Below are 14,381 nucleotides of genomic sequence, written 5' to 3' on the forward strand. Positions count from 1 at the left end.
CCCTCACTATAGTGAGAAACATCACTGTGACTTTTGTGAGGGCATGAGAATTGGGCTGTATATTTATATATTTTGAAATTGGAAATTGAAATTTAAATACACGATGTTATGAGCAAAGTTGATATTATGTTGTCGATTCAAAAGTTTTGTTTTAATGCGTTCTTCAATTCGAGAGGAACTGAGAGTACAAATACCGTCAAATGTTTGACAGCAAGTAAGTGGTAAACTTTTATATGGGAAAATGGACATGTCGTTTTACTCTATCTTACTCGTAATTTTTCCTTATTTGCTCACCGTTTAGACCTACCCTGGACTACGACAAACATTTTATAACCAAAGTCAGCTCAATCGGCCCAGCCGTTCTCGAGTTTTAATCAGACTAACGAACAACAATTCATTTTTATTTATATAGATTTGAATTAATCTTTGAAGTAACATTGAATTCGTTATTAAATATTATTTTAGTTAATTGCAAAAAACTTCTCGCATTTTGTATTAACATCTTAAAAATTTTATTCCACCCTCATCGCGCACTACATTTAACATAAGTTATAATGTCGCGCGAGTTAATACATGACTTACACTGAACCCAACTGATAATAGCTACCACACATATACATCTGCCTAGCAATAAGCTGACATCACTTACTATAAGATAACACTATCCAAATAACTAAACTAATTGTCATCCACATCAGTACTTTTCCACTTCAGTACTTTTCCACAATAGAATAGAAACCACAAAACTACAACTGATAAATATATTACTTTGAAGCTAAGTTTTTTGTATAAATACAAGCACCCGCTTGTATACAACATCTTTTTCTGTTCACAAAATTCACACTGTTTAAGTGATTAAATAAAGATCGCTCTACGGAGCGAAAAATATATTTTTTAGAAAATAATAAAGTGTAAACTTTAATTGGCGCCCGAGCAGGGACCCACTGCTAAAAGGAATCAAAATAAATTCCTTCAAAGTGAGAATAGGAGTAGAAAACAACAAATTTTTCAAAAAGTATTCAAGTGTCTCAAACTAAAAACAAAGATGGCTCAATCACCAGAATTCTCAGCTCTCCAAGCTAGCGTGGTAGATTTACAACGCAGATTCGCCGAAGCACACCTAGGACCAGCTCCCATAGAGGAAGCCAAGGACGAAGTTTGTATCTACAATGATCCAAAGGAGGTAGACTTAAACCTCTTCAAATCAGCCATAAACGTATTCAGCGGAGACTATCAGGAATGTCGTAACTGGAGAAGATTAGCTATTACATTAATGAATAATGTAAAACAATTCCGAGGACAAAATATCTACACGGAAGCATTAATATTAATTCGGGGAAAGATAACTGGGAAAGCGGTCCAGATACTCATCAACAACAACACAAAGTTAAACTTTGATGAAATAATAGACAGACTGGATGACTCCTATGCAGATCAGCGACCACTGTATGTCCTGGAGGAAGACATGATGAAGATACGTCAAGAAAACAAACCTCTTCACGTGTACTTCGATTACCTTAATCAGGGTAACACTGTATTATCCAAAATAGAAATGCAGCACAAAAATGAGAACGTGATCAATGCGTTATCACAAGAGATACAACGGAAAGCAGTCAGGACATTCATCGCGGGACTAAGAAGTGCAGCAACTAAAAATGCACTGTACTCCAGAGCCTGCACCAACATCATGGAAGCATATGGTATCGCGAGAACCATGCAACATGACTCACAATATCATCAGCTAGAATATATACAACGGGTATCACAACCCGTGATGCAAGGATACCAACGGTTACAGCAGTATCAACAGTAAAGACAACCACCAGTCGAACCTATGGATGTAGACTCATCAGGACGATTCCGTAGGCATGCACAGCATACGCAAAGAAATCAACAACAAGAATATCCTCAGCGACTGCTGCCGCCTCAACAAAGACCCAATAATCCATTCAGGCAAGTTGTATAAAACTTTGGCCAACAGTTCAAGCGATCACGGGATGAGACATCACTCACACCACAAAGTAAGGCCCACAGTGAATCAGATCAAAGAAGGTGAAGACGAGGATGCAGGATCTTTATATAATGAGGTATCTAGCGTCAATTATACTAGTAACAAACAGAAACATTTTTTTATAAGGCATCACGGTCTTCCAACACTCCGACGTACTGCACCAGACGGAAGATACGTGTATATACTAATAGATACGGGTGCCACAAGTAGTTATGTAAGTAAAAACTATCCATTTGCAGAAAGGATAAGACTAGATAAACCAACAAAATTTAATACACTACATGGAACTTCAGTAGTAACACATAAAAGAGAAATTAACTTAGTAGGGTTTGATTTGGATTTTTACGAAACCGCAGATCTAAAATAATTCGACATACTATTAGGGGGAGACGCCTTACGTAAAATGAAAGCTAGAATAGATCTATTTGACTACTCGGCAACATTTGAACAGGGAGTACTCTACAGAATAGGAATCAAGAAAAAATTAATTATACGATAGGGAATAAAACCTATGAAAAAGAAATACACGAGCTAATGAAGAATAATTATAATAATGAGATATTACTGTTTACAACAACGATACAAGCAGAAATTAGGACAGAGACTAAAGAGCCAGTCTGGGTTCGTCAATATCCATACCCTTATGCAGACCAAGATTTCGTAAAGCAAGAAATAGAAAAATTATTAAAAAACGACCTTATTAAAGAAAGCAAGAGTCCATACAACTCACCAATATGGACAGTTTCAAAGAAAGGGCTAGACGAAAAGGGAAAACCAAAGAAACGAATGGTGATAAACTTTCAGAAACTGAATAAACAAACGGTCGCAGATAGATATCCAATTCCAGATATAACAATGACGTTACAGAATTTAGGGAAAGCAAGATATTTTACAACATTAGATTTGGAATCTGGATTCCACCAAATATTAATTAAACCAGAAGATAGGGAAAAAACAGCCTTCTCGGTAAATGAAGCTAAATATGAGTTCCTTCGATTACCGTTTGGATTAAAGAACGCTCCGGCAACATTTCAGAGATGTGTGGATGATATTCTCCGAACATATATTGGGAAGTGTGCATATGTCTATATGGACGACGTCTTGATCTACTCTGTTGACCCAGAGCAACATATCAAAGATGTTACAAATATAGTACAAACACTACACTCCGCAAATATGAAGATTTCGGAAGAAAAATCAAATTTTTTTCAAACAACAACTGAATTTCTGGGACACATAATCCATAACGGAAGAATCACCGTGGACCCTAGTAAGATAGACGCAATAAATAGATATAAAACACCCGAAAATTTAAAGGAACTACGATCGTTCTTGGGACTAGCATCCTATTACAGGAAATTTGTTAAAAATTTTGCACATATATGCAAACCCTTCACCATTTATTTAAAAGGAGAAAATGGGAGCATCTCAAAAAATAAAAGTACTAATGTAATGATTAAACTAGATAAAGAAGCGGCGAATGCTATAGAAGAAATAAAAACTAGGTTAAAAGAAAAGGTAGAACTTTACCAACCAGATTTTGAAAAGGGATTCGACTTAACCAAAGATGCTAGTAACTACGCAATAGGAGCAGTACTAAGCCAAGGAAGAAATCCTATATCATTCATATCAAGAACATTGACGAAAACGGAACAAAATTATTCTACAAATGAAAAGGAAATGTTAGCCATAATTTGGGCATTACAGAAATTTAGAAATTATTTATACGGAATAGCAGACCTAACTATATACACAGACCATCAGTCTTTAATATTTTCCATATCAGAAAAAAACCCGAATACTAAATTAAAGAGATGGAAAAATTTACTAGAAGAATACGGTGCCAAGCTAAAATACAAACCAGGGCATGAAAATATTATAGCAGACGCTTTATCACGACAAATAAACATAATGTCAGATACGTCAATGCACTCAGCTGAATCATCCGCACCAAGAAACATAAAAATAATAGCAAAACCATTAAATTCATTTCAAACCCAAATATTTTAACACCGTCACAAACAAACGAAAAAACAGCAACAACTATATTTCCGTGACACGAACGATTCGAAATAAAATATAACACTGAAGAATATATGATTCAAACATTAAAACAAATAATGAAACCTAAAATAGTAACAGCATTCCACACTGACTTAGAGACGTGGCATAAACACAAAGAAAAGATAGCAAACATATTTTCAACCTACTACAAAGTATTTACACAAAATAAACTACACGATATAATAGAACAAAAAGATAGGGAAAATACATATATTAGACTTTACACACAAGAGAGCACACAGAAACGCTCTAAACAACTATAAAGAAATATTAGAAACTAGTTATTGGCCAACACTAAAACGAGACACAGAAAAGATAGTGAAAAATTGTGTCAACTGCATGGAGAATAAATATGAAAGGAAACCAATTAAACAATTATTAGGAAAAAGCCCAGTACCAAATACTCCAGGCACATCAGTACAAATGGACATATTTTATATAAATGGCAAAAGTTATCTCTCTTCTATAGATAGATTTACGAAATACGCATATTTTCGTAAATTAGGAAGTAAACTACATTTTCATGAAATAATAGAAGAAGTGTTATCACAAATTTTTCCGAACTGTACCGAACTCATGACCGATAATGAAAGCATATTCGTCGGCATAGGCACAACCGCATTATTAAATAAATTACAAATTAAACACGAAAAGACAGCAAATAATCATTCAGCTTCCAACGCACAAGTAGAAAGGTTGCATTCAACGATATTAGAAATCGCGAGAACTTTAGCTAACGACAGAACTACAACTACGGAAGAAGAAATATTCTCAGCAGTCAAGGAATATAACAGGACTATTCATTCGGTGATAAAGGAAAAACCAGTAGACTTATTTTTTAATCAAAAGGAAATTATCGAAAAAGTGAAAAATAATATAGAAAAAACCGTGAACGTATGTTAGAATACCATAATAAAAAAAGAAGCCAAAAAGATTTTAAACCAGGTCAAATAATTTATGAGAAAAGTAGTAGAAGACTAAAATATAACAAAAGATATATTAAACACATAGTAAAAGAAAATAAAGAAAATAAAATAAAAAAATAAAGAAAATACGGTGCTTACAACGAAAAATAAACCAATACACAAAGATAACATACGAAATGTACTACCCGATAATAATATTAATAATTCTAGTGAACAAATCACTACAATACCAAATAACTAATGTGGAAAATAAAAAGTTTATATTAACCGAGACATATCCGTCATACATTTATAATGAATCAGATTACTTATATCACATGATAAACTTAACAAAAATTTTAGAACATTATGACACACTCTTAACATTAACTAAAAACTCTCCGGAATTACATAGGGACATAGCCTTAGTCAACAGAATAGAAGTGTTAAAAAATCAATTAATAATTAGAAGAAAGAAAAGGAGCATAAATTTCTTAGGATCAGCACTTAGCTTTATAACAGGCGTACCAGATCATGACGATATGATAAAATAAAACAACAAATTAATGATATAGTAGAAAATAATAATAAACAGAGGTTAATCAACACTCACTTCGAAAACTGTTGGAATCCTTTAATTATAAAACAATTCATCAACAAGTAATGCTACAAGAAATACTCAAAGAACTTGAAGACTTAACTTTAACAATCAATTTCGCTAAAAATAAAAATTTTTACTCTGCATCGTTAAACACGGAAGATATAGAAAAAATTATTAAATTAGAGAATTCAGACATTCCTGTAATAAATATAATGGAATATTCAGATATACACACTTGTAGAATTAATAACACATTTATTATTATATATAAATACCCTATAATTAAACAAAAATGTGAAACATATGATATTACACCAATAGCATATCGACATGGGAAGTTACAATTAGACAATAAAGTATCTAAATGTAAAAACGAAATAAAAAGAATTAACAAATGTAAAAATATTTTATCAAAATTTATATGCCAAGAAACTAAAACAGATACTTGTACAATACCAATGTTATTAAACCTCAAAGCACAATGCAATGTAAAAGAAGAATCAAATGAAGAAATAATTGAAATAAATGAAGGAAATATTTTAATAAATGGTAAAAATAAAATAAATAATGAAACTATCACAGGAACATACCTAGTGCAGTTTAAAAGAAAATATAAAATTAAATAATATAACATTTCACAATCAAAACGAGGAAATTAAAAAATATATCCTGTCACAAGAAGAAAATAATATTAAAATCCTAGATATATTAGAATCAAACTCAAAATATAAATTTAATAACATTGAAAAACTACATAAATTTATTATACCATACGAAGAACACCCAATACAAAACATATTTGTAACCCTAATAATTATATGCATACTAGCTACAACAATATACTTAAGTTTTAAATTGTATTTTGCCATATTGGAATGTAAAACTCCAAAACTTAAAGAAAATCAACAAAAAGATATGAACAAATACTGAAGGCTCAAGGATTGGAACATCTCATAAAGAAAGATGCAATCACCAGCGTATAAAAAGATCAGGAGATCTTTTCAATAAAGGAGGGGGGAGTTAATACATGACTTACACTGAACCCAACTGATAATATGTAGCTACCACACATATACATCTGCCTAGCAATAAGCTGACATCACTTACTATAAGATAACACTATCCAAATAACTAAACTAATTGTCATCCACATCAGTACTTTTCCACTTCAGTACTTTTCCACAACAGAATAGAAACCACAAAACTACAACTTATAAATATATTACTTTGAAGCTAAGTTCTTGTATAAATACAACCACTGATAAATATATTACTTTGAAGCTTAGTTTTTTGTATAAATACAAGCACCCGCTTGTATACAACATCTTTTTCTGTTCACAAAATTCACACTGTTTAAGTGATTAAATAAAGATCGCTCTACGGAGCTAAAAATATATTTTTTAGAAAATAATAAAGTGTAAACTTTAATTCGCGCGAATAACTTAGAATCATATACTGCACCTGCCAATTTCGTTCTTGGTCCTAATTGTGCTGCAGCCGCCAATCTCACTAATTCAAAAAGCTTTCCGATTGTGAGCAACCTGGAGAACAATAGTGGTACTGAGCGGGCTGCTAATCAGCGCATTCCTGTGACACAAGCTGACAGTTCGAACGCAGACGTATCAAATGCAGCTCCTTCAAATGGGAGTCGGGTGTATACGGTATCACCCCAACAAGTGCATCTATAAGAAAGTCAACTTATAAGTCCTGTTCACTCCTCAAATTAGTTTGGTTCACTCCGCCTTCGTCGTCGCCCCGAATTGCTACAAGAGCAAGTCGAAATCTTACGACAGAAAAAGGCTTTGTTAATAGAACAGCACAGCTTTTTGGATCGCATAGATGCAATGGGTTTTGATGACGACTTTGACGAAAGGCAATAATGCTTCTATCCCAAAGGCTACAGCTGCCGCCACAATTTGTGGCACCATTTAATACAACCGCTCCTCTTCTAAACGATATTACAAATAGCGGGTATTCACTACCTAACAGTATTCCAACCGGAATGTTAACGGGTCAACAAGGAGAAACTGATATTCAAACACCGGTTCTTCAATCGTTATTGAACCGAATACAGTCACTTGAACAGCAGTTGCGACGGAATTCAACACTCAATCCAGAGACTGTTTTGCCGGAACCAGCTCATACAACTTTTCCGACAGCTGGGCGCGTTAACAGCTTGTCTTTTGGTTCTTCAACTTGTCGCCGATTGACTCGGGACCAAGTTGCTTCTCGTAACAGCCTTGTTAAAGAATTACCCAAATATGATGGTAAACCCAGCGAATGGCCGTTGTATTATGCCGCTTACAATCGAACTACAGACGAAGAGAATCTGCTAAGACTGCGACAGGCATTGGAAGGTCCAGCGCTGAAAGCTGTTAAAAATCTGTTAAAAATCTGTTATTGCACTCCTCACGCGTCAGTCAAGTTATGGCCTTCCTAGATGATGGCTCATCTCTTTCAGTCATCGACGAAGCTTTTAAAACAGCTGAATGTAAGAGGAACACCACAACCACTCCGCCTACGTTGGACGGGCGACACACATCGGTACGAGAACGAGTCTGTCGTAGCCGACCTGACTATATCGGCTGTAAATGGGCATAGTCAATTTTCACTTAAAAGTGTTCGCTCTGTCAAGAAACTCCAGTTGCCTACCCAATCGATCGACGCTAACAAACTGCGATTACAATTCAAACATTTGAAAGGATTGTCATTGCACTCCTATTCAAACGCCACTCCACAACTGCTGGTAGGCTTAAATAACGCGGCTCTTGGATCTCCAATAAAATCCATATGTGGGGATAAAATAGGCCAATTTCAGAAAAGTATAAATTAGGATGGACCTTGAAAGGGTTCATGCATAAAGCCGACACCGATCCTATACACCACGTTTATCACATCTGTGATTGATCTCCTCAAGCTGAACTGCTTGAAATCACCAAAGCGTACATTTGCCTCGACAACTTAGGTGTGTCAACAAAACCTGTTGCTTTAATGTCGAAGGGGGATGAGGTTGCTTTTTAGCAACTACAAAATTTCACCATTCGCACTGGAAACCGTTTCGAGACCAGCTTATTGTGGAAGCACTAGGACGTTGAAATCGCCGATAGCTTACCAATGGCCTTATTTCGGGCAAATTGTCTGCGGAAAAGGTTGCAACGAGACCACGACCTGGCTGAAACTCTTCACACAAGGATACGCGATTATATTCAAACGGGGTATATCAGACGTTTAGGACCCCTCGACTCCGCCGTCAAAAAATATTGGTATTTGCCGATTTTATTAGTAACCATTCCCAATAAACCAGGCAAAGTTAGACTAGTCTGGGACGCAGCTGCTAAAGTAAATGGAGTGCCCCTAAACAGGATGCTGCTGAAAGGTCCAGACCTAACAACTCCTCTACACTCGGTGCTCTTTAAGTTTCGACAAAAGAGAATTGCTATGACAGCCGATATAGCTGAAATATTTCACCAAGTTCGTGTACGTCAAGAAGACCAAAACTTCGTACGTTTTCTTTGGTATGAGCGAAACGCTAATGAGCCGACTATATTTGCAATGACAATGATGACGTTTGGGGCCACATGTTCACCAAGTACGCGCAATATGTAAAAAATAAGAAAGCAAAAGATTTTGAAGAGAAATTTCTTCTTGTTTCAAAGTCCATAACAGAAAATCACTACGTCGACGATATGTTGGAACGTGTGGATACCGGGTATTATTTGCCCTAAATGAGGATCCGATCGATGAGCTACCTCTCGATCTTGACAGTGAACTGCCTACTGAAAAGGTTTCAGGCATGTGGTGGATTACGTCCAGTGACCATTTCGCATTTCGCGTGTCCGCTAACTATAGAAATTTTGACATATTTCTTCATCAAAGGCGACCTACTAAGCGCGAGGTTTTGAGTTTGGTCATGACTATTTACGATCCTCTTGGACTCACCAGTTTTTACGTAATATATGCCAAGGTTATCCTACAAGAGTTATGGAGAGCTGGATGCGACTGGCATGTTCCAATCCCTGATGACCAACTTGCCAAGTGGCTAAGATGGCTGAAACTAATTCTGACAGTAGAGAGTCTAAGAATTTAAAGATGCTATATGGGAACTGTGTTTGGCGGAGTTCCACAAATCGAATTGCACACATTCATTGATGCAAGTGAAACTAGCTACGCAGAAGTTTGTTACCTTCGACACTCGTATGGCGATACGGTTAGCTGTACAATGATGGCAAGCAAAACAAGGGTGGCGCTATTGAAGCTAATATCCATACCTTGTTTAGAATTGAAAGCATCACTTTTAGTGGCTCGCCTCGCCAAACATGTTATCGAATCGCACTCTATCCACATTGACAAATGCGTTTACTGGTCAGAATCCCGAACGGTATTAGCGTGGCTACGATCCGATCACCGGCGCTACAAACAATTTGTAGCCTTCCGGGTTAGTGAAATTTTAGAGCTGACCGACGTCAAGGAATGGCATTGGAATCCATCTGAGGAAAACTGAGCAACCAAATGGAATGGTGATCCAGACTTTTCTAACGACAGTCGATGGTTTAGAGGGCCATCATTCTTGTACCTCTCGCCTGACAAGTGGCTTATGTCTGACGAATTGCAATGCAGTGCAACTGAAGATCTGCGTCCACAGTTTACTGGCTTTCATCACCGAACCTCAAAACAGCATCAGGTAGTACCAGAACCACTGAGATTTTCAGCTTGGAACCGTCTACTTCGTGCAACAGCTGTGACAACGTATTGTGTTCGGATCTGGCTAAGGATTATTCGAGATAATCAACCTATTGGTAATGGACCAACTACTGAAGATTTTCGTAAAGCGGAATGTTATCTTTGGAGGAAGGCTCAACACGACAACTTCGGAGACTCTATTGTATCTCTAGAAGCCGGAAAGCTAGTTGACAAATCCAGCAATATTCTGAAGCTATCACCTTACCTGAATCACGGCATTTTGAGAATAAATGGTAGAGTTAAGATAACAGGGCGACCAGATCAAGTATTATTGCCCTCAAATCATTATGTTACTTACCTTATCATTAACCACTTCCATGTAAAGTATCATCATGGAAATTTGGAAACAGCGGTGAATAAGGCAATTCTATTGTATCATAAAACTACGAACAGTGGCTAATATGATTCGACGTATTTGTCAGCATTGTAAAAACAGAACATCTCAACCTCGGCTCGGATTATGATAGCCTCTCTGCCCGCATTCCGGAACTCAGCATTTAGTCGACCGTTCTCCTACGTAGGCGTTGACTATTTTGGTCCACTTCTGGTTACGGTTAAAAGAAGTACCGAAAAGAGATACGGAGTGTTATTTACCTGCTTAACAACCTGAGCAGTGCATCTTGAAATCGCATACTCGCTCTCGACAGACCCCTACATTCTAGCTGTACGTAATTTTATGGCTCGCCGAGGTAGTCCGGTAGAAATATGGAGTGATAATGGTACGAACTTCAAAGGTGCTGAGAAGGAGTTGAAGTTAGCGTTTCATCTGATAGATAAAAATCAGATTACAAGAACCTTTACTTCTGCTGCATCAAACTGGCGTTTTATGCCACCCGCTTCGCCACATATGGGCGGAGAGTGGGAACGATTAGTTCGGTCAGTAAAGCAGGTGCTTGCACAAATTTTGACAAATAGCCGCCCTAATGATGAACTCCTTCGTGCAGTCTTAATGGAAGCGGAAATGATGGTTAACTCTCGGTCATTAACTTATATTCCCATCGGCGACGAAGAGAAAGAGCACTCACTCCCAACCACTTCTTGTTAGGTAGCTCCAGTGGAGTTAAGCCAATCGCGGAACCAGTTACTGAGAACATCTTATTGCGGCGTAACTGGCAAACATCGCAGCAACTAGCAAGCGCCTTCTAGAGACGTTGGATAGTGGAGTACTTGCCCACCATAACCAAGCGAAGCAAATGGTTTACAGATGTAAGGACAATCGAAGTCGGTGATATAGCGTACAAAGTGGATTCTAGTAACCCACGGAACTGCTGGCCTAAAAGCAAAGTGATCCAAGTACGAAAGAGTGATGAAAGACTCTGAAGACTGCCTGTGGCATCTTTGAGAGACCTGCGGCCAAAATAACCGTTCTAGATGTAATTAATTCGGTACACCCTGATCAGCAGGATATACCGGGGAGGAGTGTTACGACCGATCTCACGTAATCCTCGTATGTCCTACTTGCTTACGTATGAACTGACGTGGCGCGTTGTGGTTGGTCTAATAAGCAAAGCGGGAGCAATTATTTTAAGTCCTACTTGCTTACGCATGAACTGACGTGGCACGTTCTAATTGGTCCAATTGGGAAACGGGAGCAATTAGTCTATTTAGCAAAGTAGGCAATGGGAAAAACGATCATATCGTCGATAACGTTCAGAGGGTGCAGTTGGGACTAAATTTTTTAATTAACCTTTGATTTAACCTTTTATTTAACATTTGAATTAATCCTTGAATATTAAATTAAATATTAAATATTATTTCAGTTAATTGCAAAAAATGTCTCGCATTTTTATTAACAAGTATAATAACCAATCAAAAGTAATATACAAACCATATTTACGTAATCAAAGCAAAACCATTTATCACAACAGTAATTCTATAAATTTTACTATTAACAATAATTATTTAGTACGTTTTGAAAATTGTAATGTCTAAATTGTTAATATGTCTATAGACATCGTAGGCCTCTGACAATGAAATGATTGCCAAACCCAGTTAAGGTAAGGAGGAAATAGATTTTCAAAACATTAAATATATTCAGGAAATAACAAAATTCAGATATAAAGCAAAACAAAAATGATAAGGTTATACTATATAAGAATAAAAACATTCTACCTTTATAATTGTATAAAACTTTGGAGTCTTATTTTAAAAATAGACAATTTATGGTAAAAGTGGGAGAAAAATAAAAACTCTAAATTTCACCTAGACAACAAAGTGCTTTTATATAATGCGGTCTACAGCTTAGTATTCAGCTCTAAAGAAATGTAAAAACTAAAACTAAAAAACGCTTAAGAAATGGTCAATTTCCTAGGGTAAAATTTTTTCAGCATTATGCAGCTCTGAAGAAATCTAGTTCTAATTTTTCATACATTTTTACACTAAAATGCGAATATGGCGATGCTGGTTTTGCGAAGAAACATGAAATCAACAATTGTTTCTCGAAGCAAATTCAAAGTAATCACTAAATTCATCCTACAATTAGTTGCGCATTTGACGCATGTTAATGCAAATTAGTAATGCTCAAAAATTTCATGCATTTAACGGGATTTACCAAATTTTAATTGGCAACATTGGTTGAAAATGGCAGAGTTTTGCTATTGGTGATTGATAGAAAGATGATAAAAACGTAAACAACAGATTTAAGGAAAGCGTTAGAGGTAAGCTGTTTTTATATTGCTAATTATAGATATTATGTGCCAGTATGTTTCCAAAAACTAATTTCAATATTTTTAGATAGAAGGAAACAAACAACGAACAATGTGGACACACAGTGACGAAAATATTTTAATTGATTTGTGGTGTGAACGAGTCACAGACTTGCGACGTGCTAAACGAAATTTGCAAATCTATGCCGACATATCTGTGCAAATGGCACACAAATTTATTCAAGAAGAAGTTCATGTAAAAATAAGGAATCTCACACAAAAATATAGGTATACATCAACTGTATCTTTGTGACATTATTAACTTTTGTGAAATTGCAGAGAGGAAAAGGAAAAAGTTGGGCCCTCGGGAGGCAGTCCATCGGGATGGGCGGTACATTGAATTAACGGACTGACGGCAGCCAATATTTCTGAAATCTACGAATCATTTACTGTGGTAGGCTGAGTTTTACACGTTTATTATTAAAATTATTTCTTCTTTAAAACATATCGAATTCAACATTATTTCCGTTCCAGCCATCTATACCTATAGGATCACCAGAATCAATGCCAACTGAACCTATAGCATCATCAGAACCAATGCCACCTGAACCGGTGTGTACGCCAGTAATGACATTGACGAACTCGCCATCAGTCTCGCCATTGGGTAGCTCAACATCAGCAGCGAAATTACATGGGCGAATAAAGCTGCAAAAGAACAAACCAAATTGCTGAAGACAGTGGTGGAGGACCGGAAAATATTGACTGAGGAGTCTTTAATGTAATCGAACAACAAAGTAGTAATACAAAAGAGTTAATAGGAATTATGAAAAATAATAAAAAAAAATTAAATATACTTATATATAATGCAATAATAATAAAAATGAATTTAATCTAATAATTTTAGAAATGTATTGGAATACAAATAGCTACTGCGGTAAGTAAAGTTTTTTGTACCGTTTTGTACAATGGTCATTGCGATGGCATTCCTAATTGCAATCGTTGTTGAATCATTTTCTCCTAACCTTGTTGTGTGATTGGGTCGATGTCTTGTTGCATCTTCTGTTGCGTCTTGAATCCAAGCTAAAGAACTTCATCGTTCTCAATCTTTAGAAAAAATGCAACACGTTCTAATTATAATAATGAAATTTTTAGGAGATACTTGCAAGCCTCTTCCAATTTTACGGAAGCGCGCTTAAAGCTGACCAAAAGCATTTTCGATCACTCGGCGACATTTAATATTTTCTTCTTATTCATTTTTATACTCTCGCAACAAAGTTGCTAAGGAGAGTATTATACTAGTTTTGTTCACATAACGGTTGTTTGTAAGTCCTAAAACTAAAAGAGTCAGATATAGGGTTATATATACCAAAGTGATCAGGGTGACGAGTAGAGTTGAAATCCGGATGTCTGTCCGT

General features: G+C 36.1%; 1 long non-coding RNA gene across 1 annotated transcript; it reads left to right on the plus strand.

Moving 5' to 3' along the window:
* Window positions 1-7,021: 7,021 nt before the first annotated feature.
* Window positions 7,022-13,825, plus strand: LOC120780624. Its single transcript, XR_005705933.1, has 3 exons — window positions 7,022-13,254; window positions 13,306-13,420; window positions 13,501-13,825. It is a non-coding gene; the product is annotated as an uncharacterized LOC120780624 (long non-coding RNA).
* Window positions 13,826-14,381: the final 556 nt, after the last annotated feature.

The sequence above is a fragment of the Bactrocera tryoni genome, unplaced genomic scaffold (assembly GCF_016617805.1).
Source record: "Bactrocera tryoni isolate S06 unplaced genomic scaffold, CSIRO_BtryS06_freeze2 scaffold_25, whole genome shotgun sequence".
Classification (NCBI taxonomy): Eukaryota; Metazoa; Arthropoda; class Insecta; order Diptera; family Tephritidae; genus Bactrocera; species Bactrocera tryoni.